The sequence below is a fragment of the Salmo salar genome, chromosome ssa09 (genome assembly GCF_905237065.1).
Source record: "Salmo salar chromosome ssa09, Ssal_v3.1, whole genome shotgun sequence".
Lineage (NCBI taxonomy): Eukaryota > Metazoa > Chordata > Actinopteri > Salmoniformes > Salmonidae > Salmo > Salmo salar.
Genome location: NC_059450.1, coordinates 109,312,429 through 109,340,397, shown reverse-complemented (window position 1 = coordinate 109,340,397; position 27,969 = coordinate 109,312,429). Strand labels below are relative to the sequence as shown.

At 41.5% G+C, this 27,969-nt stretch overlaps 1 pseudogene; it reads right to left on the bottom strand.

Moving 5' to 3' along the window:
- LOC123744703 (fibroblast growth factor 12-like) overlaps window positions 1–27,969 on the bottom strand; it is a 112,038-nt pseudogene that overhangs the window by 47,414 nt on the left and 36,655 nt on the right.

Sequence of the window (27,969 nt, the reverse complement as noted above, 5' to 3'; positions counted from 1 at the left end):
CAGACCGTTTTCGCTCTTGGAGCGTGCACACTGGATCGTTCGGGCCAAGGAGTAGGGTTGATTTGAGCATTCTGTGCCTTACTAAACGCAGTCAAGCACCCAAGCTAACTTTGGCTAGCCTTTGCTGGCAACTTCTAGACACAAATGAGACCACTCTGACCATTTTACTGGCAGGCTGGTAAGGCAGTTTTCGTGTTAACCAGGAGCGTTGGTGACTGTAACTGTGCTGCTGGAAACAATTTAATTCCTTTTTCTTGCCGACGTTTACTGACACCGGCCATATTCAACGGGTGTTGAGCTCAGTAAACCAATTATTCTGCGCTCTGGTACACTCAGATGAGAGTGCTCTGAAATCCGTGTAGCTAGTAGGCTGGACATACGACATTTTTTTAACGTTCTTTCTGATAAAAACTAGTTCATTGCATCTGCCGTGAAGCCCAGTTTCACAATCACTATAATTCCGAAGCTGCTTGCCCTCGTTTGCTGAATCGCAAAAAAAAACAGGCCTTATTTTTGTGCATTTTTCACCCTGCCAGATCCTATTAGTTCTATTGAGCACTGTGGCACCAACTTCGCCTTCTGAACGTTCTGTTCCCAGTTTATTGTTCAATGTCACATTGCCTGATTCGCTATTGTTGAAACGAGGCCTGCTCACGTTGTTTTATAGTTAAAATGTAACCAACAATAAAATTATATTAGAACTCGTACGGTCTTCCATTGTTTCCTATGGGGAAATATAACGGCATTTCTGTCTATTTCGTCAAATATCTCTAGAATGTGTATATTTAGAATTTTTTCAAGTCCGGACGCCATTTTAAACTAAACTAGAAAAACCCCCCCGTCACGCCCTGACCTACTCTACCATTAGAAAATAGCAGCTTTCTATGGTCAGGACGTGACAGGTTTACATTACTGCTGTAATGATATAATATGTGGTTCATAAGGACAGCGTAGCTAACAAAATGTCAGGCAACATAATAAGGTAATAATAAGGTAACTTGATTTCCAAGAAAAGTCATTAAATTGGTAGCAAGCTACCCCTTGGTCATTAGGGCAAATCTGGATTGTGATAGGAGTTTTTTTTCACACCTAGCTCGGCTATTAGACTATTCTTTAGTTGAATAGTCTATTGTTCAGCTATTAGCCCCCTCCCAACTTGCACAAATTGTTGTTGTTCTTTCCCCTCTTCCACACGTCATCATTCTGCGCCTGGTCGGCTCAAGCTTGTGGGCATGCTGGCAGGATATGGCAGCATCTTCGGTTAAAAGTTCGTCAAGAATTCTGCATACAGTAGCACGTTTGTATGAAGGTGTGGTTATTCACAGGCAAATTGTTATATGCTATGGAGGTACATTTGTGTCTTTTGGTCAAGAGCAAAACCTTTTTTTCAATAAAAATAACTGTTCTAGAAAGCAACTTTTTCCGACACAAAAAGGAAGTCTACGCGGACACCTACGAAAAAGGACTGTGTGATGATGACTCTCGGGTAAGAGCACTGGGTGTTCTTCCGTCCAGCTTTTGCATTAGCTAGTAGTTAGCTCCTAGGATTCGAGTGTCAGTTCTTAACATTCTACTATATTACATACATACATACCGTAGAATGATTAATAATTGCATGATTTCTCTCAAGCTAACCAAAAGCATTTAGCCACAAATGCCTGTTCTCGCCATTTTCAGTTGAATTAATCTAACTTCCTTCCATGGCAACTCATAAGCAGGCCATGTCATATTTGTTTCATTGTCAATATATAATCATATTTCATGACAGTGTAACGGATAGCTTTTTTTAGCTTATAGTTGTCTTTGCAGCGTGCACTTTGCAGCGTGTAGATGGTGCAGGAATCATTGCATATTTCCCATCACTAATGAACAACCACAGTACCAGTCTGGTGTTAGCTTTCTGTCCCTGTATTGACCGTATCCTGAAAATGACATCTGCTGCTTTAGATTGAATGGTTATATCTCAGTTATTGTTTTCAGTGTCTACAAAAAATAAGCTACTTTATTTACTTTCAGAGAGTGAGCTGATCAAGGGGTCGATAATGGATATTGCCAGATGTTCACTATTCTGCGGAAAAGGCCGTGGAAGCATTATTGCTGGCTAAAGTGTCCATAACCAGAGGTAATTAAACTGTTCTGTGTTATTTTTCTCTCTTCATCTCTCTACCTGTCTTGTTGTACATGGAACCTGTCTCACATAAATTAATTTAAAAAACCCATAAGATGTCAGCTGCTAATTTTCAGATTTACACCACATAAACACAGCCATTTTCACTGGACTGTTGCTATCGGTTGCTGCCAAGTCATGATTTCCCTGGAGTTAGCCTTGTAATAACCAAGTGGTGAGACACATAGCTCTCTATATTTAAATGTTTCTGGTACCTCCGATGGGTGTCTGCGTCACATACAGTATCTTCTATTGACATTATCTTCTATTGTTTGTCCTCATGTGTCTGTTTTTAGCACAAAGTACTCTGTCGCCACTTAGTGTGGACACCAGGTGAGGACACACACACACAATAACAGTCTCTCTTTTTCACTTATCCCTCTCCCCCTTCTCCCTAAGTCCTCTAGGTCCTATCAGCTGTTTTGGTAGAACCCCTCCGCATCTGAACTGGCTGACACAGAGGGCAACAGCATGATCAGAGGTGAGAGGTCACTTGGTCGGGTCACAGGGAGTGTTATTAAAGAGATGCTTTACATTGAAATACAGACAGAGATGTAGTAATCCCAGAGTTAATGATCCAAGGTCAGTTTTGCATTTCACCTCCTGATGATTATGATGACTGACCGCGTTAGAATCAAAAAAAACAAGGCTTAATCATGCTCTCTCTTTATCCATCTGTCTCTTGTCTGCTATGTTTTGATGTGAGAGAGGAAGCCAGTCTCGTCATCCCCACCTCACCCACTCTTAGATAACCTTCCAGGGCCAACTGGGGGCTCAAGGCTGGTTGAGACACCGTAATTGTGGTGAACTGAGAGAATTTAGGGTAGCACTGTAATTCATTTTTAAATCATATGCTCTCTGCTGCTGTTCTTACCTCTTTCCCTTTCTTTCTTCTTACACCTCTCTCCCCACCTCGTCTTTCTTCCTCATTTTATAATGCACACCTATATGTGCATTGAAGTACAAGATTGAACTTGTATTTATAATATAATATTACAATTATCATAATTATAATGGCATGTATTATGTATTTATTAACACCTGGATAATGAACTTCTTTCAATAAAGCGTTTCACATTCTCCACTGGTTGAAATTAAGTATCTCAAGTTGAACTACTATCCGGTGTCCTCAGATTAATGCGATGAAGGGAGTTAGATAGGCATCGTTTTTTTCTGTATATATGAATTGCAAATCAATCACGTTTCTAGTCTATTGCATAGTTGTCGTGTAATCATTGATGTCCCAGGAGCAAAAGTGGTAAACACTGTTGAAGTGTATAATTGTAATACATACATGCAGAAACAGCATCATTCAAATAACGGAGTTTGATATGACTGAAAAAGAATGTCTCAGAGATTCATACCTGAACCGCACCTTTATTTGCCAAGGAAGAGTACATGATCAGTGAATATATTCAATGTACAGGCTACAATGTGGGAATCTCTTGCGTGGTAATAACTACAGTACATGTATATAGGACTTGCATCCTTGGCACAATAAAGTTACTATATTCTACTCTATCCATAGGCTTCATTAATGCCATTCAGACTTGAAGTTGATACAACAACTATGATAGCTGAGGGTCATAGATTGGTATGAATATTAGTTCAGAACCTACGTTTTAGGTCCATACATTTCAGATCGGCTTCCACTGTAGCCTTAGCTACACATCCATGGGCATACAGTAATTTTTATCCTCCACTTACACATAATAAGCAAAGTAAATAGTTAGCTAGCTATGTTACTTCAGCTGCATTGCAAGGCAAGCTTACACAATTGTACATTCAATTTGCAGTAAATGCTTTGCTAGCTAGATTCTTTTATCCACGGTTTCACAAGACGACCTCCTGGTTTTCTAAGGAGTCGCATAAAACATTAAACAACAGGAATTACAAATTCATTCTCCTGTCATAACCAGCTAGCTAACTAGTGTAAATGGTAGCTAGTCAGATAACTTACAATAGCGTATTTAAGTAAATTACCTTTTTAACAAAAAATATATGCAAACACTTGTCTCTCATTAACCTGTTATGGCTAGGGGGCAGTATTTTTCATGGCCGGATAAAAAAACGTACTCGATTTAATCTGATTGTTACTCCTGCCCAGAAACTAGAATATGCATATAATTATTAGCTTTGGATAGACAACACTTCAAAGTTTCTAAAACTGTTTGAATGGTGTCTGTGAGTATAACAGAACTCATTTGGCAGGCCAAAACCTGAGAAGATTCCATGCAGGAAGTGCCCTGTCTGACAATTTCTTGCCCTTCTTGATTATCTCTATCCATTACAGAGGATCTCTGCTGTTACGTGACACTTCCCTACGGCTCCCATGGGCTCTCAGAAGCGGCAAAAAGCTGAATCGTGGCTTTGCAGGCTCTGGCTCGAAAAAAAAGTAGCTGCGTTTGGGTAGTGGCTGGTCACAGTACTGTGAGACTCAGGCTCGTGCCCGAGTCGCCCCATGCTTTATTTTCTTTCGTCTGTTTACCTAAACGCAGATTCCCGTCGGAATATTAACCTTTTTCACGAGAAAAATGGCATAAAAATTGATTTTAAACAGCGGTTGACATGCTTCCGGTACGGGTAATGGAATATTTAGAAATCTTTTTGTCACGAAATGCGCCATGCTCGTGACCCTTATTTACACTTCGGATAGTGTCTTGAACGCACAAACAAAAAAGCATCGCTATTTGGATATAACAATGGATTATTTTGAACCAAACCAACATTTGTTATTGAAGTAGCAGTCCTGGGGAGTGCATTCTGACGCAGAAAGAACACCAAAGGTAATCAAACTTTTGTAATAGTAAATCGGAGTTTGGTCAGGGCTAAACTTGGTGGGTGTCTAAATAGCTAGCCGTGATGGCTGGGCTATCTACTCAGAATATTGCAAAATGTGCTTTCACCGAAAAGCTAATTTTTAAAATCGGACACCTCGATTGCACAAAGGAGTTCTGTATCTATAATTCTTAAAATAATTGTAATGTTTTTTGTGAACGTTTATCGTGAGTAATTTAGTAAAATCACCGGAGGTTTGCGGGGGTATGCTAGTTCTGAACGTCACATGCTAATGTAAAAAGCTGGTTTTTTGATATAAATATGAACTTGATTGAACAAAACATGCATGTATTGTATAACATAATGTCCTAGGTGTGTCATCTGATGAAGATCAAAGGTTAGTGCTGCATTTAGCTGTGGTTTTGTTTTTTGTGACATTATATGCTAGCTTGAAAAAATGGGTGTCTGATTATTTCTGGCTGGGTACTCTACTGACATAATCTAATGTTTTGCTTTCGCTGTAAAGCCTTTTTTGAAATCGGACAGTGTGGTTAGATAAAGGAGAGTCTTGTCTTTAAAATGCTGTGAAATAGTCCATATGTTTGAAAAAATTGAAGTTTTTGTATTTTTGAGGAATTTGTAATTCGCGCCACGCCTATCATTGGATATTGGAGCAGGTGTTCCGCTAGCGGAACATCTAGATGTAAGAGGTTAACTAACATATTCCTCTCAATTGTACATTTTTGCTTGACTCGTTATGCATTATAACTACTTACATTTGGTTCCACAGTAATGTTTTGTCAGCCCACTTTGTTGAAGAAAGCCCCCCCAGGACCGGTGGCTCATCAAATTCGTCATTGGAACCACTCGATAGGGTGATTGGTCGTAGTAAAAACCTTGGGACCCAAATGCATAATGAGTGCTCCAACTCCCCCTTGTGGTGGTCTGGAGTAATGAAGCCGTGACGCTGGGTACCTCTAAGTCCCGCGAGTGCAAGCTCGCAACTTTTAAAGGAGGAACCACTGTACATAGCCATATTTTCCATTCCATCCCTAACTTGGAAACCCTGAGGGTTTCGTTTTTTGTTTTTCTCTGAATAGAAACACCATAATATTAATCTAATTAATTAAGCCAAATTTCTTCAAATCAATCCCATATACTGTTACTACAAAAAAGGTTTTAAATTCTCTGGTAATGCCAATACGGAATACTATCAAATGCTTCTCAAAGATGCCCTCTGGTGGTCAAACTAGCAATAACTTGCAGTAACAGAAAAAATGGCTGAAAATTACCCAAATGACGTGCTGCGGCGCACGCACGTGGTGTGCACGAGTATGATGCAACTTTTAACCTCTCTAGGCTAGGCGGGACCGAGGTCGTCCCCACCCTACTGTAACAGCCACTGCCAGCCTGGGCGGATTTTCAAAACCTAAAAAATCCTATTACTTCAATTTCTCAAACATATGACTATTTTACAGCCATTTAAAACAAGACTCTCACGTTAATCTAACCACACTGTCCGGTTTCAAAATTTTCGCGAAAGCAAAACATTGAATTATGTCAGCAGAGTACCAAATGCAGAAATAATCAGACACCCATTTTTCAAGCCAGCATATAATGTCACCCAAAACCCAGAAGACAGCTAAATACAGCACTCACCTTTGATGATCTTCATCAGATGACAACCCTAGGACATTATATTGATACAATACATACATGTTTTGTTCAATCAAGTTCATATTTATATCAAAAACCAGCTTTTTACATTAGCATTAACGTTCAGAACTAAACCCCCCCGCAAACTTCCGGGAGTTCGGCTTAACATTTTACTAAATTACTCCTAGATAGCGTTCACTAAAAAGCACAACAATTATTTTAGGAATGTATAGATACAGACCTCCTCTATGCACTCGATATGTCCGATTTTAAAATAGCTTTTTGGTGAAAGCACATTTTGCAATATTCTAAGTACATAGCCCAGGCATCACGGGCTCGCTATTTAGACACCCGGCAAGTTTAACACTCACCATAATCATATTTACTATTATAAAAGTTTGATTACCTTTTGTTGTCTTCGTCAGAATGCACACCCAGGACTGCTACTTCAATAACGAAATGTTGGTTTGGTCCAAAATAATCCATCGTTATATCCGAATAGCGGCGTTTTGTTCGTGCGTTCCAGACACTATCCGAAATAGTAAAGAAGTGTCGCGCGCATGGCGCAATTAAACGTGACAATAAAATTCAAAGTATTCCATTACCGTACTTGAAGCATGTCAACCGCTGTTTAAAATAAATTTTTACGACATTTTTTCGTAGAAAAGCGATAATATTCCGACAGGAATCTCCTTTTCGGCAAACAGAGGAAAAAAATCCCAAAGGCGGGGCGGTCGGGGTCACGCGCATAAGCCCAAGTGTCCCTTGATCGGCCACTTGAGAAAGGCGATAATGTGTTTCAGCCTGGGGCTGGAATGACGACATTCTGTTTTTTTCCGGGCTCTGAGCGCCTATGGACGACGTGGGAAGTGTCACGTTAGAGCGAGATCCTTAGTAAATGATAGAGATGGAAAAGAAGTTCAAGAAATGGTCAGACAGGCCACTTCCTGTAAAGGAATCTCTCAGGTTTTGACCTGCCATTTGAGTTCTGTTATACTACAGACACCATTCAAACAGTTTTAGAAAATTTAGGGTGTTTTCTATCCATATGTAATAAGTATATGCATATTCTAGTTACTGGGTAGGAGTGGAGAACCAGATTAAATCGGGTATGTTTTTTATCCAGCCGTGTCAATACTGCCCCCTATCCTAAACAGGTTAAAGGAGGAACCACTGTACAGTGAAATAATCAATGTGTATTTTCACCATGTAAGCTACAATTCAAAATGAGAAAACGGCCTTCTTAGTCCGTATGCTGGGCTATAAGGGAAACAGGTGTATTCTTATTTATCAGGATGTCTACACCTCTGCTGTTACTACAGTAGGGCAGCATAGGGCTCTCCAACCCAGCTCCTCTTTAAAATTCAATTGCTAACTTTTTTAAATGTAACTCTTGTAGGAAAACCACATCTGCTGACAATCTCTTTAAGAGTTCAAGAACCATAAATTTTTCCCCATCATTAAGCCTGTACATTCCAAGTAATACTTTCAATTTGGATGGTCTTTACATGTATAGAATCAAAGTTAACCTTGTCTGTTCCATCTATCATTGACTAACCAGATAAAACATTTTAGCAGACATGTCATATGAGGCGGTGGGCATTCCATGGAATGGGAGAGTCATAGTATGAATACATAATTTGATATATATTACACATATAGAGCGTGCAGGTACAGTATGTGGGCTGAGCAGACATTTAACAGAGAACACACAAAAACATAAATCAACAAAGTACTTCTTCGTACTTTGAGGCGCTATGCATTTTAGGGCTTTTAAAACTCATCTCCTAATGTACCAAAAGACTGTGGATTATGTCATTGTATTCACATTGGAGAAAGACTGCAACTTAAGTACTGTGGTCAGTTTGTATTACTTGTAAAGTAAATGAAAGTGGCTGGTGGGAGTCTACATGGGGTGTGGGTTCACCAAGAGACTGAAGTGGGATGAGTGGAAGCTCCACACATACTTCAGAGAAGTGTCTGATGCCCTCCCAGTCACCCGTCCCAATCCCTCGGATAGAGCCTCCAATCTCTCCAATAACCACCATTAAATCTTAACTATAATGACAAACAAGGGAATAATAATGACTCGACATCCTCTCCTGATCTGTCCAAAACTCATTCATTTGCAGGTTTGCAAATCACAAAATAAATACAATTACATTATAGTATAGTTAAATCCTTCCTTCTCCTTCTCCCTCTCCCAGGCCAATCCTTTCATCTCCACCTCCCCCTCTCAGTTTTCTTGCCCCTTTACCCACACCTCCCATCCTTACCCACCCTTGTTCGCCCAAGCCAAGCTTATCACCACCTCCCATCCCTGCCCTCCCTGGACCCACCCAGGCAAAGTTTATCCCAACCTCCCATCTTTTTCCCACCTTCCCTTCTTCTCAGAGACATTTACACCCATCCATATATCGATTCTCCTTCATTCACATACAACATATACCTTATGCAACCACCCACCCATTCTATCTCGCCATCCATCGCATATTCCATACCCCTTCACACTCCAATTCATTTTCACAAACACATACACGCACATACACCCACTCACACCGCCACACACATATCCCGCATAGAGCAATTATTAACATCTGTGCTATATTTCCTCTTTTATATTGCCTTTTCAGTGTCCATGTAGCTTCTATCATTACTTCCTAGAGAATAACAATTACTTGGGGACAGTAGAGTTCATTGTATTGGGGGGGGAGGGGGAAAGATTATTGTCCCAACGTATGATAAGCTGGTCTTAAACGTCACTGTATGTTGCCTAGTGTCCTTATCGCTTTTTCTCTCATCGTCCTCTCCTCAGGGCAATGGGCTCTCATTCAACTGGAAAAGTTTCTTGCAGCCTGTTTAGGGCTCCATCTGCCCTTGTGAATTCCATCTTTGTGTTCCCTTCCATACCCACAGAACTGCCGGGAAGCAGAGTTGGTACTTGATACATTTTTCCTCCAGTGACTGTCTGATCGGAATATATTGCTTGCATTTTTTTCTCAGCTTAGCAGACAGGTCCTGGACGAATCGAATGGATTGGCCGTGGATTTTGATTTCCTTTCCCCCATGTGCCTTTAGAATGTTGACTTTGGTCTGATAGTTCCACAGCTTGAAGATTACCATGCAAGAGTATTTGGTATTCTTCTGTTTCACCCGATCCGATGGCATCATTCCAGATCCTCTGGTGATATGTCACACCAAGCTCCTCTGATATCATTTTGACCACATAGCTAGAAAGGTCTTGTTTCCTAATTTCCTCAATATTCTCAGTTGTTTTCTTTCATTCAGTTTTCTTGCTGGCCCATTTCATCTTCTAAAGTTTGCAGCCTTGTTTCCAGAGGGCTAATTTTGTTTTCTTGGTCATTCATGTGCACGCCTTCTATGTGTATGTCTGACACGATAGACTCTACTTTCTTTTCAAGCAGAAATACATGTTTTTATGAAGTAGAACATGTGTTCTTTATGACAGAATGTTACATTTTTACCAAGTGTTATGGAATAGGTTAGGTAGTTTAGACACTACACTACAGCTCACCACCACTACACATTCCATTCCCCCAGGGGGTAGCAGGAACGCATGTCCAAGTGCTGTGCTGCCAAGTCTTGATAAGGACAGGTGTTGCACAATTAAGGTGATCGTCAGCTAGTGTCCCATGTGGGCATGCAGCCTTTGCTTTGGATTTTGAACCTTTAGTTCAGGCATGGCTGTTTGTAGTTGTCCTGTTGGTATATTTGTTTCCATCACTGAACATAACAATCTGCTTTGGCTTGCCAACAAAAAATAGTCAAGATAGAGCTGGCCATGGACATAAGGTAAGGTTGCTGTCTCCCTGGTCGTATATGCTTACTTTCAAATTAATGCACACATTCATTCAGGTTACAGAACCATTAGGCAAGCCTATAACCCCTAGACTTAGTGCGTACAGGGCCAACATCCGGTGAAATTGCAGAGCTGCGAAATTCAAAAATATTAAATTAAAATATTTAACATTCTTGAAAATATATGTGCTATACATCAAAATAAAGCTTAACTTCTTGTTAATCCAGCCGCTGTGTCAGATTTCAAAAAGGCTTTACGGGCGAAAGCACAACATGCGATTATCTGAGGACAGCGCCCCACATACAAATACATGAAAATAATTTTTCAACCAGGCAGGTGCGACACAAAAGTCAGAAATAGCGATATAATTAATGCCTTACCTTTGAAGATCTTCTGTTGGCACTCCAAAATGTCCCAGAAACATCACAAATGGTCTTTTGTTCGAGTAATGTCCTTCTTTATGTCCCAAAAATGTCCATTTATTTGGCGCGTTTGATTCAGAAATACACCGGTTTCAACTCGCCCAACATGCCTACAAAGTATCTAATAAGTTACCTGTAAACTTGGTCCAAACATTTCAAACAACATTCCCTAATCCAACCTCAGGTACCCTAAAACGTAAATAATCGATAAAATTTAAGACAGAATAAACAATAAACGGAATAAACAATTAATACCGGATAAAAAACAACGTGGAGCACGCTCCTGTTCACGCGCACCAAAACAGTAGAGTCCACCTGGAGTGACACAATGAATAAGACTACTTCTTCATTTCTCAAAAGAAAAACATAGAACAATTTCTAAAGACTGTTGACATCTAGTGGAAGCCATAGGAACTGCAACCAGGTTCCTAATAATAAGGGTATCCCATAGAAACCCATTGGAAAATCCTATGACCTAAATTTTTTTCCACCCTGGATGGTTTGTCCTCTGGGTTTTGCCTGCCAAATCAGTTCTGTTATACTCACAGACATTATTTTAACAGTTTTATAAACTTTAGAGTTTTTTCTATCCAAATATACCATTAATCTACTATTTATTATATGCATATCCTAGCTTCTGGGCCTGAGTAACAGGCAGTGTACTTTGGGCACGCTTTTCATCCGGATGTCAAAATACTGCCCCCTACCCAAGAGAGAGGTTAAAAGTAGGCTGTCTAGACAGTTCGTAACACAAGAGCAGGTGTACTGGTTTTACTCTTTTGGCCATTTTCTGGTGTTTTGTAGGAAAAACTGACCGGGTTGAGCATAACACGTCAAGCCTTAGATAGACAGGCTAGAAATGTTTTAACAATTTGTAAAAATGGTGAAGCTTCGCATTCAATTGCCTTTCCACAACAAGCTTCCATTCCCCACCACAGGGGATTTGTGTCCGATTTAAGATGAAATACGTCAACCCTGTTGACGGCCAACCCTGTTAATTTATTTGGCACTTAATAGAGCTCACCAGCTTGTAGTCCTAAAAAAAAGAAATTAGTTAGCATTTTCTACCTCTGGTTCATTGGCCATTCCTATTGAAATTAATGAGGAAAGAAAATGTGGCTTTGGGATATACGCAGCAAATGAGGCACAGGCTTAAGCGTTGTGTTCTATGAAATAATATCAGTCTTGTAACATGCCATTTATGAATTATGATGCCTTTATGTGCTTGTTTTGATTGCATACAGTGCATCTGGAAAGTATTCAGACCCCTTCACTTTTCCACAAGTTACAGCTTTATTCTAAAATGGATAAAATCGTTTTTTCCCTCATCAAACTACACACTATACCCCATAATGACAAAGCAAAAACAAATTTTAATATTTTTTGCAAATTTATAAAAAAACTAAAACTGAAATATGACATTTACTTAAGTATTCAGACCCTTTACTCAGTACTTTGTTGAAGCACCTTTGGCAGCAATTACAGCCTAGAGTCTTCTTGGGTATGACGCTTGCAAGCTTGGCACACCTGTATTTAAGGAGTTTCTCTCATTATTCTCTGCAGATCAATTTGGATGGGGAGCGTCACTGCAGCGCTATTTTCAGGTTTCTCCAGAGAAATTGAAATTTATGAAAATGTATCAAAAATTAAAAAGATGAATACCTTGTATATATAAGTATTCAGACCCTTTGCTATGAGACTCGAAATTGAGCTCAGGTGTAGCCTGTCTCTATTGATCATCCTTGAGATGTTTCTACAACTTGAGTCTACCTGTGGTAAATTCAATTGATTGCACATAATTTAGAAAGGTACACACCTGTCAATATAAGGTCCCAGCAGTGCAAGTCAAAGCAAAAACCAAGCCATGAGATCGGAAGGAATTGTCCGTAGAGCTCCGAGACAGGATTGTGTCAAGGTACAAATCTGGGGAAGGGTACCAAACAATGTCTGCAGCAATGAAGGTCCCCTTGAAGACAGTGGCCTCCATCATTCTTAAATGGAAGAAGTTTGGAACCACCAAGACTCTTCCTAGAGCTGGCCGCCCGGCCAAACTGAGCAATCGGGGGAGAAGGGCCTTGGTCAGGGAGGTGACCAAGAACCCGATGGTCAATCTAACAGAGCTCCAGAGCTCCTCTGTGGAGATGGGAGAATCTCTCAGAAGGACAACCATCTCTGCAGCACTCCAACAATCAGGCTTTTATGGTAGAGTGGCCAGATGGAAGCCACTCCTCGGTAAAAGGTACGACAGCCTGCTTGAAGTTTGCCAAAAGGCACCTAAAAACTCTCAGACCATGAGAAACAAGATACTCTGGTCTGAGTGGAAACCAAGATTGAAATATTTGGCCTGAATGCCAAGCCTGGAGGAAACCATGCACCTCTCTCATCGCCTAGCCAATACCATCCCTACGGTGAAGCATGATGGTGGCGCATCATGATGTGGGGATGTTTTTTACAGGGACTAGTCAGGATCGTAGGGAAAGATGAACGGAGCAAAGTACAGAAAGTTCCTTGATGAAAACCTGATCCAGAGCTCTCAGGTTCACCTTCCAACAGAGCAACGACCCTAGCTCACAGCAAAGACAATGCAGGGTGGCTTCGGGACAAGTCTCTGAATGACCTTGAGTGGCCCAGCCAGAGCCAGGACTTGAACCCGTTCGAACATCTTTGGGAGACCTGAAAATAGCTGTGCAGTGATGCTCCCCATCCAACATGATAGAGCTTGAGACGATCTGCAGAGAAGAATGGGAGAAACTCCCCAAATCAAATCAAAATCTAATAAAATGTTATTTGTCACATGGGCCAAATACAACAGGTAGACCTTACAGGTAGACCTTACAGTGAAATGCTTACTTACAGGCCCTTAACCAACAATGCGGTTAAGAAATATACCTAAAAACAATTATAATAAATACCAAAAATAAATAGAAATAAAAGTAACAAATAATTCAAGAGCAGCAGTAAAATGACAATAGCGAGGCTATTGTTACAGAGTCAAAGTTGGGGCATCGGTTAGTAATTGAGGTAATTTGTACATGTAGGTAGAGTTAATTAAAGTGACTATGCATAGACAATAACAGAGAGTAGCAGCAGCATAAAAGGGGGGTAGAAGCTTATGGCTTGGGGGTAGAAGCTGTTTAGAAGCCTCATGGACCAAGACTTGGCACTCCGGTACCACTTGCTGTGCGGTAGCAGAGAGAACAGTCTATGACCAAGGTGGCTGGAGTCTTTGGCAATTTTAGGGCCTTCCTCTGACACTGCCTGGTATAGGAGGTCCTGGATGGTAGGAAAATTGGCCCCAATGATGTACTGGCGTGTTGAGGATCAGTATGGCGGATGTGTTGTTCCCTACCCTTACCACCTGGGGCGGCCTGTCAGGAAGTCCAGGATCCAGTTGCTGAGGAGGTGTTCAGTCCCAGGGTCCTTAGCTTAGTGATGAGCTTTGAGGGCACTATGGTGTTGAACGCTGAGCTGTAGTCAATGAATAGCACCACAAGGTGTTCCTTGTCCAGGTGTGAAAGGGCAGTGTGGAATGCAATAGAGAATGCATCATCTGTGGATCTGTTGGGCGGTATGCAAAGCTTGTAGAGTCATACCCAAGAAGACTCGAGCCTGTAATTGCTGCCAAAGGTACTTCAATAAAGTACTGAGTAAAGGGTCTGAATACTTATGTAAATATGATACTTCAGGTTTTTATTTTTAATACATTTTAATAATGATTAAAAACCTGTTTCTGCTTTGCCATTATGGGGTATTGTGTAGAGATTGATAATGAAAAAAACAATTTAATCTATTTTAGAATTAGGCTGTAATGTAACAAAATGTGGAAAAATTAAGGTGTCTGAATACTTTCTGAATGCACTGTAAATGCTTCAAAAGACACAAAAAGTTATGTTAGCTGATTATCTTATAGAACAAGATGTATAAGATGTCATAAGTCTGTGTTTAACACAGACCTTATTTTCTGCCTTCATACCCCCAGAAAGAAAACACACATTTCCCCATAGGCTTTGGGCATACGAGCCTGGCAAAGTTTGCCTCTGTTAGTGCCTAAAAAAAGAGGCCATTACTATTGCTCTCTATAGACAGGTTGGTTGTTTAGCAAAAAAACTGACGTGTGCGCAACTATGGGGCAAAACAGACAGGGTTGTCTTAGATTGATGACAACATGTAAACTATATTTAGTCTCCAAATGTTTATTGAAAACTTAAATACATTTCAACAAAGAGCACTTCTTGTCTTTCAAATACATTGTTACAGTTGTTGGTCAGCTAGCTAGCAATGAAGTGTAGCCATATTAGCATTGACATGAAATCAGTCAAAAAAATCAAAACGACATGGTATCAAAAACAAGATAAAACTTGCTGAAACAAGCCACCTCACGATTCCCCATATGGCAGCTTCTTGTCATTGTTAAAGTTATGTGACCGTTCAGAATCACAACAAAGCCCGATCGATGCACATGCATACATTTTTGTGACGTTGTCAGCCAACCCATCTTTACTATGGTATTTTTATTTTATTTTACCTCTTTGGAAACATGTGCCCAAAAATGTGCCCAAAAATGTTAACATTTTTGGACCACTTCTCAAAAGGCACAACATTGGTGTTGGTGGTACAGCTGCTGACCGTGCTGCTGCTCCAGTTTCAACTGTTCTGCCTGTGGCTATGGAACCCTGACCTGTTCACCGGACGTGCTACCTGTCCCAGACCTGCTGTTTAAATTTGATTTGATTTGTATTCAGAGAGACTGCAGAGATGAGACAGTGTTGCTGGGATTACTATCGGGGCCGTGTTCAGAGACAATGTTTTGCAATGAGAGAGGACCTACCGAACTAATTTGGGTTTTTATAACATTTTCCATCTTACTGATCACATCCCAGGGGACATATATGCCATTTAGCAGATTATTTTAGCCAAAGCAATTTACCGTAGTGCATGCACTTTACAGCAATTTACAGTAGTGCACTGTCTTACTATCCCTGTCTGTGCCCAAACAATTTGAGCTTCTACTTTTGGGAAATCCACCTTTCCAGAAACAAGTTTCTCACCGTTGCCACTTGCTATAGACCACCTTCTGCCCCCAGCTGTGCCCTGGTCACCATATGTGAATTGATTGCCCCCCATCTATCTTCAGAGCTCGTGCAGTTAGGTGATCTAAACTGGGACATGCTTAACACCCCGGCCATCCTAAAATCTAAGCTTTATGCCCTCAATCTCCACAAATTATCAATTAACCTACCAGGTACAACCCCAAATCCATAAACACGGACACCCTCATAGATATCATCCTAACCAACCTGCCCTCCAAATACACCTCTGCTGTCTTCAACTAGGATCTCAGCGATCACTGCCTCATTGACTGTGTCCGTATACGTCTGCGGGGTCAAACTACCACCCCTTCACTGTCAAACGCTCCCTAAAACACTTCAGCGAGCGCCTTTCTAATCGACCTGTAAGGGTATCCTGGAAGGATATTGACCTCATTCCGTCAGTAGAGGATGCCAGGTTATTCTTTAAAAGTGCTTTCCTCACCATCTTAAATAAGCATGCCCCATTCAAAACATGTAGAAACAGGAACAAATATAGCCCTTGGTACACTCCAGACCTGACTGCCCTTGACCAGCACAAAAACATCCTGTGGCGTACTACATTAGCAGGGACTCCAGAACAGCCCCCCGATATGCAACTTTTCAGGGAACCAATATACACAGGCAGTTAGGAAAGGAAAGACTAGCTTTTTCAAACAGAAATGAGCATCCTGTAGCACAAACTCCAAAAACGTTCTGGGACACTGTAAAGTCCATGGAGAATAAGAGCACCTCCTCTCAGCTGCCCACTGCACAGAGGCTAGGAAACACTGTCACCACCGATAAATCCACGATAATTGAGAATATCAATAAGCATTTTTATACGCTGGCCATGCTTTCCACCTGGCTACCCGTAGCCCGGTCAACAGCCCTGCACCCCCACAGCAACTTGCCGAAGTCTCCCCATTTCTCCTTCACAAAACCAGACAGCTGATGTTCTGAAGAGCTGCAAAATCTGCACCCCTACAAATCTGTCGGGCTAGACAATCTGGACCCTCTCTTTCTAAAATTATCTGCCGAAATTGTTGCAACCCCTATTACTAGCCTGTTCAACCTCCCTTTCGTATCGTCTGAGATCTCCAAAAGATTGGAAAACTGCTGCGGTCATCCCGCGCTCTTCGAAAGGGGGAGACACTCTAGACCCAAACTGCTACAGACCTATCTATCCTACCCTGCCTTTCTAATGTCTTCGAAAGCCAAGTTAACAAACAGATCACCGACCATTTCGAATCCCACAGTACCTTCTCCGCTATGCAATCTGGTTTCCGAACTGGTCATGGGTGCACCCTCAGCCACGCTCAAGGTCCTAAACGATATCATAACCGCCATCGATAAGAGACAATGCTGTGCAGCTGTATTCATTGACCTAGCCAAGGCTTTCGACTCAGTCAATCACCACATTCTTATCGGCAGACTCAACAGCCTTGGTTTTCTCAAATGACTGCCTCGCCTGTGTTCACCAACTACTTCTCACACAGAGCTCAGGTGTGTCAAATCGGAGGCCCTGTTGTCCGGACCTCTGGCCGTCTCTATGGGGGTACCAGAGGATTCAATTCTCGGGCCGACTCTCTTCTCGTATACATCAATGATGTCGCTCTTGCTGCTGGTGATTCTCTGATCCACCTCTCGCAGACGACACCATTCTGTATACTTCTGGCCCTTCTTTGGACTGTTTTAACTAACCTCCAGACAAGCTTCAATGCCATAAAACTCTCTTTCCGTGGCCTCCAACTGCTCTTAAATGCAAGTAAAAAATGCATGCTCCTGTCTTGCCAACACCTGGCCGCCCGTCCAGCATCATTACTCTGGACGGTTCTGACTTAAAATATGTGGACAACTATAAATACCTAAATGTCTGGTTAAACTGTAAACTCTCCTTCCAGACTCACATTAAGCACCTCAATCCAAAATTAAATCTTGAATCGGCTTCCTATTTTAGCAAAACAAAGCATCCTTCACTAAGCTGCCAAACATACCCTCGTAAAACTGACTATCCTACCGATCCTTGACTTCGGCGATGTTTTACAAAATAGCCTCCAACATTCTATTCAGCAAATTGGATGCAGTCTATCACAGTGCCATCCATTTTGTCCCCAAAGCCCCATATACTACCCACCACTGCCGACCTGTACGCTCTCGTTGGCTGGCCTTCGCTTAATATTCGTCGCCAACACACTGGCTCCAGGTCATCTATAAGTCTCTGTTAGGTAAAGCCCCGCCTTATCTCAGCTCACTGGTCACCAAAGCAGCACCCACTCGTAGCACGCGCTCCAGCAGGTATATTTCACTGGTCACCCCCAACGCCAATTCCTCCTTTGGCCGCCTTTCCTTCAGTTCTCTGCTGCCAATGACTGGAACCAACTGCAAAAATCACTGAAGCTGGAGACATATCTCCCTCACTAACTTCAAGCACCAGCTGTCGAGCAGATCACAGATCACTGCACCCGTGACATAGCCCATCCAACTACTTCATCCCCATACTGTTATTTATTTATTTATTTTTGCTCCTTTGCACTCCAGTATCTCTACTTGCACATTCATCTTCTGCACATCTACCACTCCACTGTTTAATTGCTATATTGTCATTATTTCACCTCTATGGCCTATTTATTGCCTTACCCCCTTATCCTACCTCATTTGCACACACTATATATAGACTTTTTCTACTGTATTATTGACTGTATGTTTGTTTATTCCATGTGTAACTCTGTGTTGTTGTTTGTGTCGCATTGCTTTGCTTTAACTTGACCAGGTCACAGTTGTAAATGAGAACTTGATCTCAACTAGCCTACCTGGTTAAATAAAGGTGAAATAAAATAAATAAAAATGCATACATTTTTGTATGGGTGGCCCCAGCAGAAATCAAACACAGGATCCTGACGTTGCAAGTACTATGCTCTACCAACTTAGCCACACAGGACAGTGATCCCTGCATTAACTGATCTCCTTGCATCACCCTCAGCTCCTACCTCATTTATCCTAACATGCTTGAAGGGGCAATCTGGGATTTGGAAAATGTAAAAGGCAATGTTCTCGCTATCACGGTGACTGCAGTCACGGAAAACGCTGTACATGTCAGCTCAATTGGAAATGACCTTTAAAAAACGAAATTATCAGCTGTCCACAGCGCTGCGCTATGGATCGAGTACATGCCCTAACAATGTTTTTGGGCTATAGACAGTGTTTGTTTACAATTACATTGTTAACAAACAATGGATTTAAGAAAGCTTATATTTAAGGTGACAGTTGAACAACGCTCATGAAGCATTTATCAATTATATTTTTAAGAATCAATGGCTATGTATCAAATAATTTATTAAAGGTCCAAAATGTTGTACCAATCCCATATTGTCCCTTTAACATCATATCCTTAAAACCCTCCTAAGACCTGGCAGCATTTCTCACCACTGCTTCCTGTATTCTGAGCCAAAGCCCAGGAAAAAAAAGCACTTTAAATTCGGCAGCCCGTAAACCTCATGTTAACGCCAACCTTATGGAGCTCCACAATGCCAATCCTCACAAAGCAGAGCTGGGACGATCATTCATGGATCACGTAACAAGCGCTAAGCCTATCGGATGCGCTGATGTGGGCTAGGCAGATAAAAGTTGTTGATTTTTAACGGAGAGGGATAGGTGATATAATCCGCAAGGACACAAATCCAACGGGGTAAGGGGGATGCAAAAATACTCTAGCATCGTGAGTGGGTGCAACTGAGCTCCTGTGTGAAGGAGCCCTCCAGCTACACAGCTCACCAGGCATTAATCCTCTCTCTCACGAAAACACATATTGTACTGTACACCCACCATACATCCACTCTGAAAAAGCACAACTGGGTAGTCGGCTGCCTGTCATTTTGGCCCAGGAAACAAGAGAGTTTTTGGACCAGCTCCAACCTCTCCTTTCCTCTCTTCTCTTCTATCCTCCTCCTCTTATCAACCCTTTTCACATCCTCTATTCTCTTTCCCCCATCTTTTCTCTCTTCCCCTCCTCTCCCATCCTCCTCTCCTTTCTTTCTCTCTCTCCTCTCTTCATCTCATATAGCTCGTTGAGTTTACATTACATCCTTCTGACTTCTCTATTCCATCTATCGCTTCAAAATGAGTAGGAGATGTGAAAGAAATAAGCTCAACATCTTGCCAGCTGTTTCTTCTTCTATTCTCCTTCCCCTAAAGCTCTGGAGACTCATATGCTGTGATCTTTCCTTCTGATACAATGAGAGGCCTTCTTCTTCTTCTCTTCCCCTGGTACAGCAGAGGAGAAAGGGGAGGGAAGTTTGACTTTTCTTTGCTGAATAGTTTTTGTTCAGCAGAGTTGCGAGTTGAGTTACTGTGGGAACTGTGGCTGCCGCGCCCACTCTTCTCTACCGTTTCACGACTGCCAGGTACAGTAGGTAATCTCGCCCCTGCAATACAGTGTGTGCTGCAGCACTAACACACACACTCTGACATAGATAGGGTAAAAAGTTGTGTGTGAGTCAACCAAGCACACCAGTTAACTACTTACTTAATACTCTTCATATCTATTGAGACAGGTTGGATGTGTGGTCCTCTGTGGCTCAGTTCGATAGCTTGGACCACCCACCATACAAAAACCAACCCTTTGCTCTGGACATCAACTTTATCTGTCACTTTAGTGTGTTTCTGTGTGTGTGTGTGTGTGTGTGTGTGTGTGTGTGTGTGTGTGTGTGTGTGTGTGTGTGTGTGTGCGCACAATGTACACAAGTCACAGTGTACATGCGACAGAGTGCGGGCCATCCATCACTCCTCTCTACTCAACTCCACTCTTTTCAGTGTGTCTGCACAGATGTAGCTGGTCGCACACACACAGAGTTGTTTGTGTTTGTGAAGGTGACACAAACGTAACCCTGTTCCAACAGGTGTGTGAATGTAATGCAGACGGGTGTGCGTGGAGTGGTGAGGCTTGCACAGGTGATGTCTGTGGAATTCTAGATTGTGGTTTGTTAATATCCATGTACACTATCATGATGAAATGGCATTTGTTATCGTAACGGCTAGGCATTTTTACGTACTCACGTGACTCACGTACTCACCAGGACAAAGTGTATTGTACTTTAAGATTATATGATAGGAGATGTGCATGTTGGGAATTGTAATGTGTGTCATATAAACTCACTGTAGTCGCTGTTCTCGTCCTTGGTCCCATTTATGGTGCCGTCCGGCTTCATCTGCAGGTAGAAGCCCTGCTCGCTGAACAGTCGCGTCACAATGCCCTTCAGCTGCGGCTCTGCAACACAACAACAGGGATAAGGGTTAGCTAGCTGCTTGGGTCATGTTCATTAAGCACCAAACATAATAAAATGGAGTGAAACAGGGAGGAACTACCTGAATGTGTCCAATAAGAATAGCCATTTTGTTTTCCATTGCAATGAACAAGGCCCAGGTCACTCAGACACCAGAACACTTGAATGCCATGCCCTCATACTCTTAATACCATTTTCAATGATTAGGGACAAACCAGCAAAAACTAGACTATAACTAAGGCCCAGAGCTCTTCCTGGTCTGGTCACGTGATCAGGAAAAACTCTTGGTCTTATAGTGTAAGCCTGAGTTAGTACCCATTATTGCAGTACCATGTGATAGGCTACATAATGAATGAAATGCCATGAGATACATGTGATGACACAGAAGCAAACAATGCCTCCCATCATCACAGAGAGGCAGACAGATTACAGAGAGTCAGACCATCACTCAATGGTAAAGAGAATAAAAGGAGGTAAAGAGAATAAAAGGAAGAGGTTAATCACGACAGTACTTTAGGGCCATTCAGAGCATGCAGATACCAACATAACACTAATCAGTGGAAAACCATCTCCCAGTCTTATAGATAAAAAAGGTTCAGTTGGTGGATCAAAACCAAACCGAAAAACAAACGGTCTAAGAAGCCACCTCCAAATCATGAACAGGGCACACAATGTGGGACAGATAAACTTGGCACTACAGCCGCTTGACGCCCAAATCATGCAGGAAGAGACAGAAGAAGACTAAAATACAGCACTATTTAGAGCAAGTCGGTGTGCCAGTTAAACGCTGATGATGAGGCAGACCCAGTGGATGATAGAAATACTGAAAGGTGGAGGGATACGTTAAATAGGATGCAGAAGTGTGTGGTCTGCCTCCTCTCATCTATCAGTGATAGATATGATACTCATAAACCTCTGACTAACTTGCTTGTAGCCGAACTGTGAGAATTGGCCCATTGGTGGATCAATAAAGCATTCTTCACCAACAATAGTTCACCTTAACATGGACACTGATAGCTCTGGTCTAGGTCGTTAGTGTGCCTTCCTTCACTTCATGTACTGGAGGAACATGAACAACAACAACAACAATGTATTTAATTTTTTTGTCTTTTTTCATATGATGAGCTTAGAATAATAACAAGTTCATATTTGCAGTTTCACATGTAAGAAAACTTCACAATTGTAAGTTCACATGTGTGGGTGAAATAGTGTTATTCTCCTCACATGTGAAAAGGTGGTGTTAACATGTGGAATGTGGAATTGCATATTCTGTAAAAAGGTTACTTAGCCTAGCTTATCATACAAAATAAGAATGTCTTACTTCTAAGCTCATCCACTCCATTACTTTGTAGTCCTCCATAGTGTTGCCTTGATATACATGTATACTTAACACTACCACAAGGGAGAGGTATTCGGAGAGTTATTGCTGCAGGCACCGCCTCTTTTTTTCGTACATTAGTCCATGACTGTTGGATGAAGCCCAGTGAAAAGAACATTGAAGCTAGCTCTCCATGTCTCCTTATTTTTATCCTGTTTTTGGTTTCTACCCATGGTTATGTTTGAAAAAAATCTAGAGATAACATGTTTAACTAAACGGTGTTGAATTCTGGTAATTTTCATGTATAATTTAATTGTTTTGACCAAGTGAGATTTTCACATTTACATGAGTGTAGCCAAGCTAAGTAGCTAGCTAGCTAGTTATGTTTGTAAGCAAGTCAATGAGAACAAGATGGCGTTTCTGAAATATATTTCATTTCCATTATAAATGGCTCTTAAATAGTTCCTTTTTTTTGTACAAACGAGAGCTCATATTGAGTGTAATTAAATGTGTACATATGAACCACGGTAATTATATGTATTTTAGAAGGTTACTTTCTATGAAATGTGTATCTAATCATTACATGTTAATTGCTAACTGCTAGCTAGCTTAGTGAAAGGTGATAGCTATCCTTCCATTTCGTCTTAGCTAGCATCTGTTATTGTTAGTTGTCCATTGGTTTTTGTTACATTTACTACACACGCCTAAACTACATTTTTATGTATTTGAAAATGTGTGAATGTGTTTGCTTTTGGAATGAATGTAAACAGATACTTTTCTACAGAGATTTATTTTGAATAAGGTCTGTCTGAGTTAATCAGTTAACTTGTTAGCTTTTTGTAATTTTAGAGCACAATTTCTTTTATCGCGATTCATCTCATAGTATTTTGGACGCTTTCAGAAAATGAAAACATCCAAAATGCATTATCTATACAGCTAAAAACAACAATGCGATGTCAAAACAAGTTGACATTGAGGTTTCCATTTTTCTAATCAATACTTTGGATATAATCAACAAGTCAATATTATTGTAATGCTTTTTATATTTAAAAAAATCTTAGATTACAGCTTAATTTGATGAAATTCTGAATTTGCAATTAATCGTGACTAATCACAGCATACCTTGTGATTATCAACAAAACAAAATGTACTTTCAGTTTGCTTGAAAGTTTGCTAAGATGCAGAACGATTTGTACTGAAAGACACCATTTCCCAAAACTTCCTTGTACTGTATGTTCTTGAACAGACTGAGATAATATGTTTGCTCCGCTCAGTGGGTGTGCGGGGTGTGGCTTGAAGCAATGAGTTAAGTGTTTAAAGGGAAGCAGTGCATTTTTATACCACAACCCAACCCCTCACCGTTTTCTCCATGGTCGTTCAGTACAGTTTCCGTTAAATTGAACGTTCTATTACGTTTTTATGTACTGAACGCAGCGCTGCTCTGAGGTCACTGACCTGGTTTCCTGCGGACTGGTCTTTTCTTGCCGCTGCAGAACCGAACTTTGCTGAAGACAGTAAATATATGCCTCTCGCACAAGGAGCGGGGATCTTTGCTGGGACTGGTGCGCCGTTTGGAAGTGGCGACCTTTTCGCTGTTTCCCTCTCTTGCTTGACGTTTCTGTCGAATCAGGGAGCTGGCGAGCGCCGCCGCCATCTCCCCCGGTAGATTAACCTGAGTGTAGACCACTTGAATCGTCTCCAAATCTTCTATGAGCGAGATGTTGTCAAGATATTGCTGAGGGTGCTGATTATGGCTGGTCCAATGCATGAGGTTGCATAAGTGCACCATGATGACAAATATGTAGGTAAGGTGAATAAAATGACAACTTGCTGAATGCTGAAATCAAACATATTTGTGATCCAAATAATGTAAACAACATCGATATACATATAAAATATTGCACTGGCAGTCTTTACAAATAGGTAGGCTACTATATATCTAAATACATGAATTCATAAAGGTATATTGTGCAGAATTCTCCAAGGTATTGCTCTTAATCTCCAGTCCAGATTATTCCCAGGTATCCAGATAAAATGTCCCGTAAATAGTTTCATTATCCATCGTTTTCATTCCTCTTAAATTTCCAGTGCTCGACATTCCACAACTATCTGAGTTCAGTGGCAGCAGCGTACTGGATGTGCGCGGACACACGTCTCACTCACTAGCCCCGCAGCCCGCGGACGGCATTGTCTTTTGCTCAACTATGGCCTCGACATGCGAGCCCCAGGTAAAAAATAATCCAAATTCGAAAAACCCCAATGTTCTCTGGAAGACGGAGAGTCACAACAAGTTGGAGGACCGTCGAAAATCTATGTCGCCTTCATAATCACAGGTAATGAGCATCATAAACGGACATAATTCAAACCCATTGGGCACACACTGGTTGAATCAACGTTATTTCCACGTAAATTCTTTCAAATTAATATGAACCAATGTGAATTGACGTCTGTGCCCTGTTGGAAAAATCTAAGCACAAATCTCATGGTAGCCTGTAGTGAAAAAGTACTATCAGAGCAACCGGTGAAGCCTGCTCTTCGTCGCCCGGTTTGCAAGCAGCCTTTCTTTTTCTAACTATGCAATCCTACTTGGTTGTGGTTCGGACAAGGAATTATCGGAGGCTGGAAGAAAGAAAGCGATAGGGAGAAGAAACTATATATATATATATTTTTTTTTGCGAGTGTGTGTATGAGGGAGGGAGAGAGAGCAGGAGGGAGGTTTAAGAGAGTTAGCGAGAGGGGGGCGGCATTGCACACGAAAGCGATGGTGGGCTGCTTGGCAGGAGGTGCGCCAGCAGCTTACATGTGTTCGGTAAGATCATTTTACCAAAGGCTATGAGAAAGGCAGGTCTCCATCACGCAAAGCGATCCATACTTCCTGGGCACGTAAACCGATCTCGTGCATCACACATACTTCCTGCGTGCAATATAGCCTGGGGATGAGGTAAAGCAAACCTAGCCCCAGTGGTGTAAATTAAGTAAAAATACTTTAAGGTACTACTTATGTCGTTTTTGGTATATGTACTTTATTCATTTTGACAACTTTTACTTCACTACATCCCTAAAGAAAATAATGTACTTCTTATTCCATACATTTCCCTGACTCTCAAAAGTATCGTTACATTTTGAATGCTTAGCAGCACAGGAAAATGGTCCAATTCACACACTTATTAAGAAAACGGCCCTTGTCATCCCTACTGCCTCTGATCTGGCAGACTCACTAAAAAACACATACTTTATTTGTAAATGATGTCTGAGTGGTGTGCCCCTGGCTATCCATAAATAAATAAAAAAGAATTGTGCCATCTGGTTGGCTTAATGTAAGGAATAAGAAATTATTCATACTTTTACTTGTAGGGCTACTTTTTATACTTAAGTATATTTTAGCGATTACATTTACTTTTGATACTAAATAAATGTAAAGCCAAATACTTTTAGACTTTTACTCAAGTAGTATTTTACTGGGTGACTCACTTTTACTTGAGTCATTTTCTATTAAGGTATCCTTACTTTTTCCACCACTGTCTAGCCCCTAGGCTAGTAGCCTGTATCTGTACCTGTAGCCTACCGACCACACACACACACACACGAACCAGCTGGATGCCAGCTGTCCTGAGGCACTGTTTCTTTCTACCTTCTACTGTAAACCTAATTGATAAAGAGAGCGTATAGCATATATCCAAGTTGAATTCAGAGGCAAAAATGTGTCTGTCAGCTAGGGTTGCACATTTTGGGGAATATTCAGAGGTGTAAACTTTCCATGGGAATATATGCAAATGAATAGTAATTAAATGTAGATCTTTTTGGCATTGGATATATTTACCATATCATATGGAGACAGAAACATAAACCTTATAAGTAGACAATTGCAAATGATAATCCTTCCAATAGAAATAAAACAATTTAGTTTGAATTGAACTTTAATTAAATTAGTTGACTCTTCACATGGGATGAACATTAGACTCTGAGGCCTCATCTTCACTGTCACTTTCCAACCTTGTTGAGGACGGCTCGTTGTCAGGCTCAAAAAGCATAAGATTTGCCTGGATGGCCACCAATTTTTCAACCCTTGTATTTGTCAGCATGTTGTGTGCGTGTTCCCAAACAAGGACCAGTTGCGCTCTGAGGTGGCTGCTGTTGGTGGGATTTGGAGGATGATGGAGGCAACGGGGAAAGAGCCTCAGATCCAAAGTCCCTTCCACCAGGTGGCTGATGAGATATGCTGGCACGACTGCCATATTGCTTCTCCATGCCAAAGCCCTTGCTTGGAAGTGTACTTCGCCAGACTGCCAAGAACCTTGCCCTCATCCAGGCCAAGGTGGTGAGACACGGTAGTGAGACACGGTAGTGATGACACCATAGGCCTTGTTGATCTCTGCACCAGACAGGATGCTCATGCCAGCACACTTGGGGTCCAACATGTACGCTGTGGCATGTATGGACTTCAGGCAGAAGTCTTAACGCTTTTTTTATGTATTTCAGAACTGCAGTTTCCTATGCTTGGAGCAACAGTAAAGTGGGCAGGGCAGTACGGATTTCTTACATCTGCAAGTAGAGTCTGAACATCAGACAGGATGGCATTGTCTCCCTCAATCTGTGCAATGGCTACTGCTATAGGTTTCAGGAGTTTCAGGCTGCTTACCACTCTCCCAAAATCCATCATCTAGGAGGATCCTCTTGATGGGGCTGTCCATATTGGCAGACTGTGATATGGCCATTTCTTGGAGAGACTCCTTCCCCTCCAGAAACTGTCAAACATGATGACAACACCACCCCAATGGGTGTTGCTGGGCAGCTTCAATGTGGTGCTCTTATTCTTCTCACTTTGCTTGGTGAAGTAGATTGCTGATATAACTTGATGACCCTTCACACACCTTACCATTTCCTTGGCTCTCTTGTAGAGTGTATCCATTGTTTTCAGTGCCATGATGTCCTTGAGGAGCAGATTCAATGCATGAGCAGCACAGCCAATGGGTGTGGTGTGAGGGTAGGACTCCTCCACTTTAGACCAAGCTGCCTTCATGTTTGCAGCATTGTCTGTCACCAGTGCAAATACTTCTGTGGTCCAAAGTCATTGATGACTGCCTTCAGCTCATATGCAATGTAGAGACCGGTGTGTCTGTTGTCCCTTGTGTCTGTGCTCTTGTAGAATACTGGTTGAGGGGTGGAGATGATGTAGTTAATTATTCCTTGCCCACAAACATTCAACCACCCATCAGAGATGATTGCAATAGTCTGCTTTCTCTGTGATTTGCTTGACCTTCACTTGAACTCTGCATCCAGCCAATGAGTAGATAAAGCATGTCTGGTTGGAGGGGGTGTATGCTGGGCAAAGAACATTCAGAAATCTCTTGCAATACACATTGCCTGTGAGCATCAAAGGTGAACCAGTTGCATACACAGCTCGAGCAAGACATTCATCAGCATTTCTGACTACGTTCTTCTATTGAATCAAAAAAACTT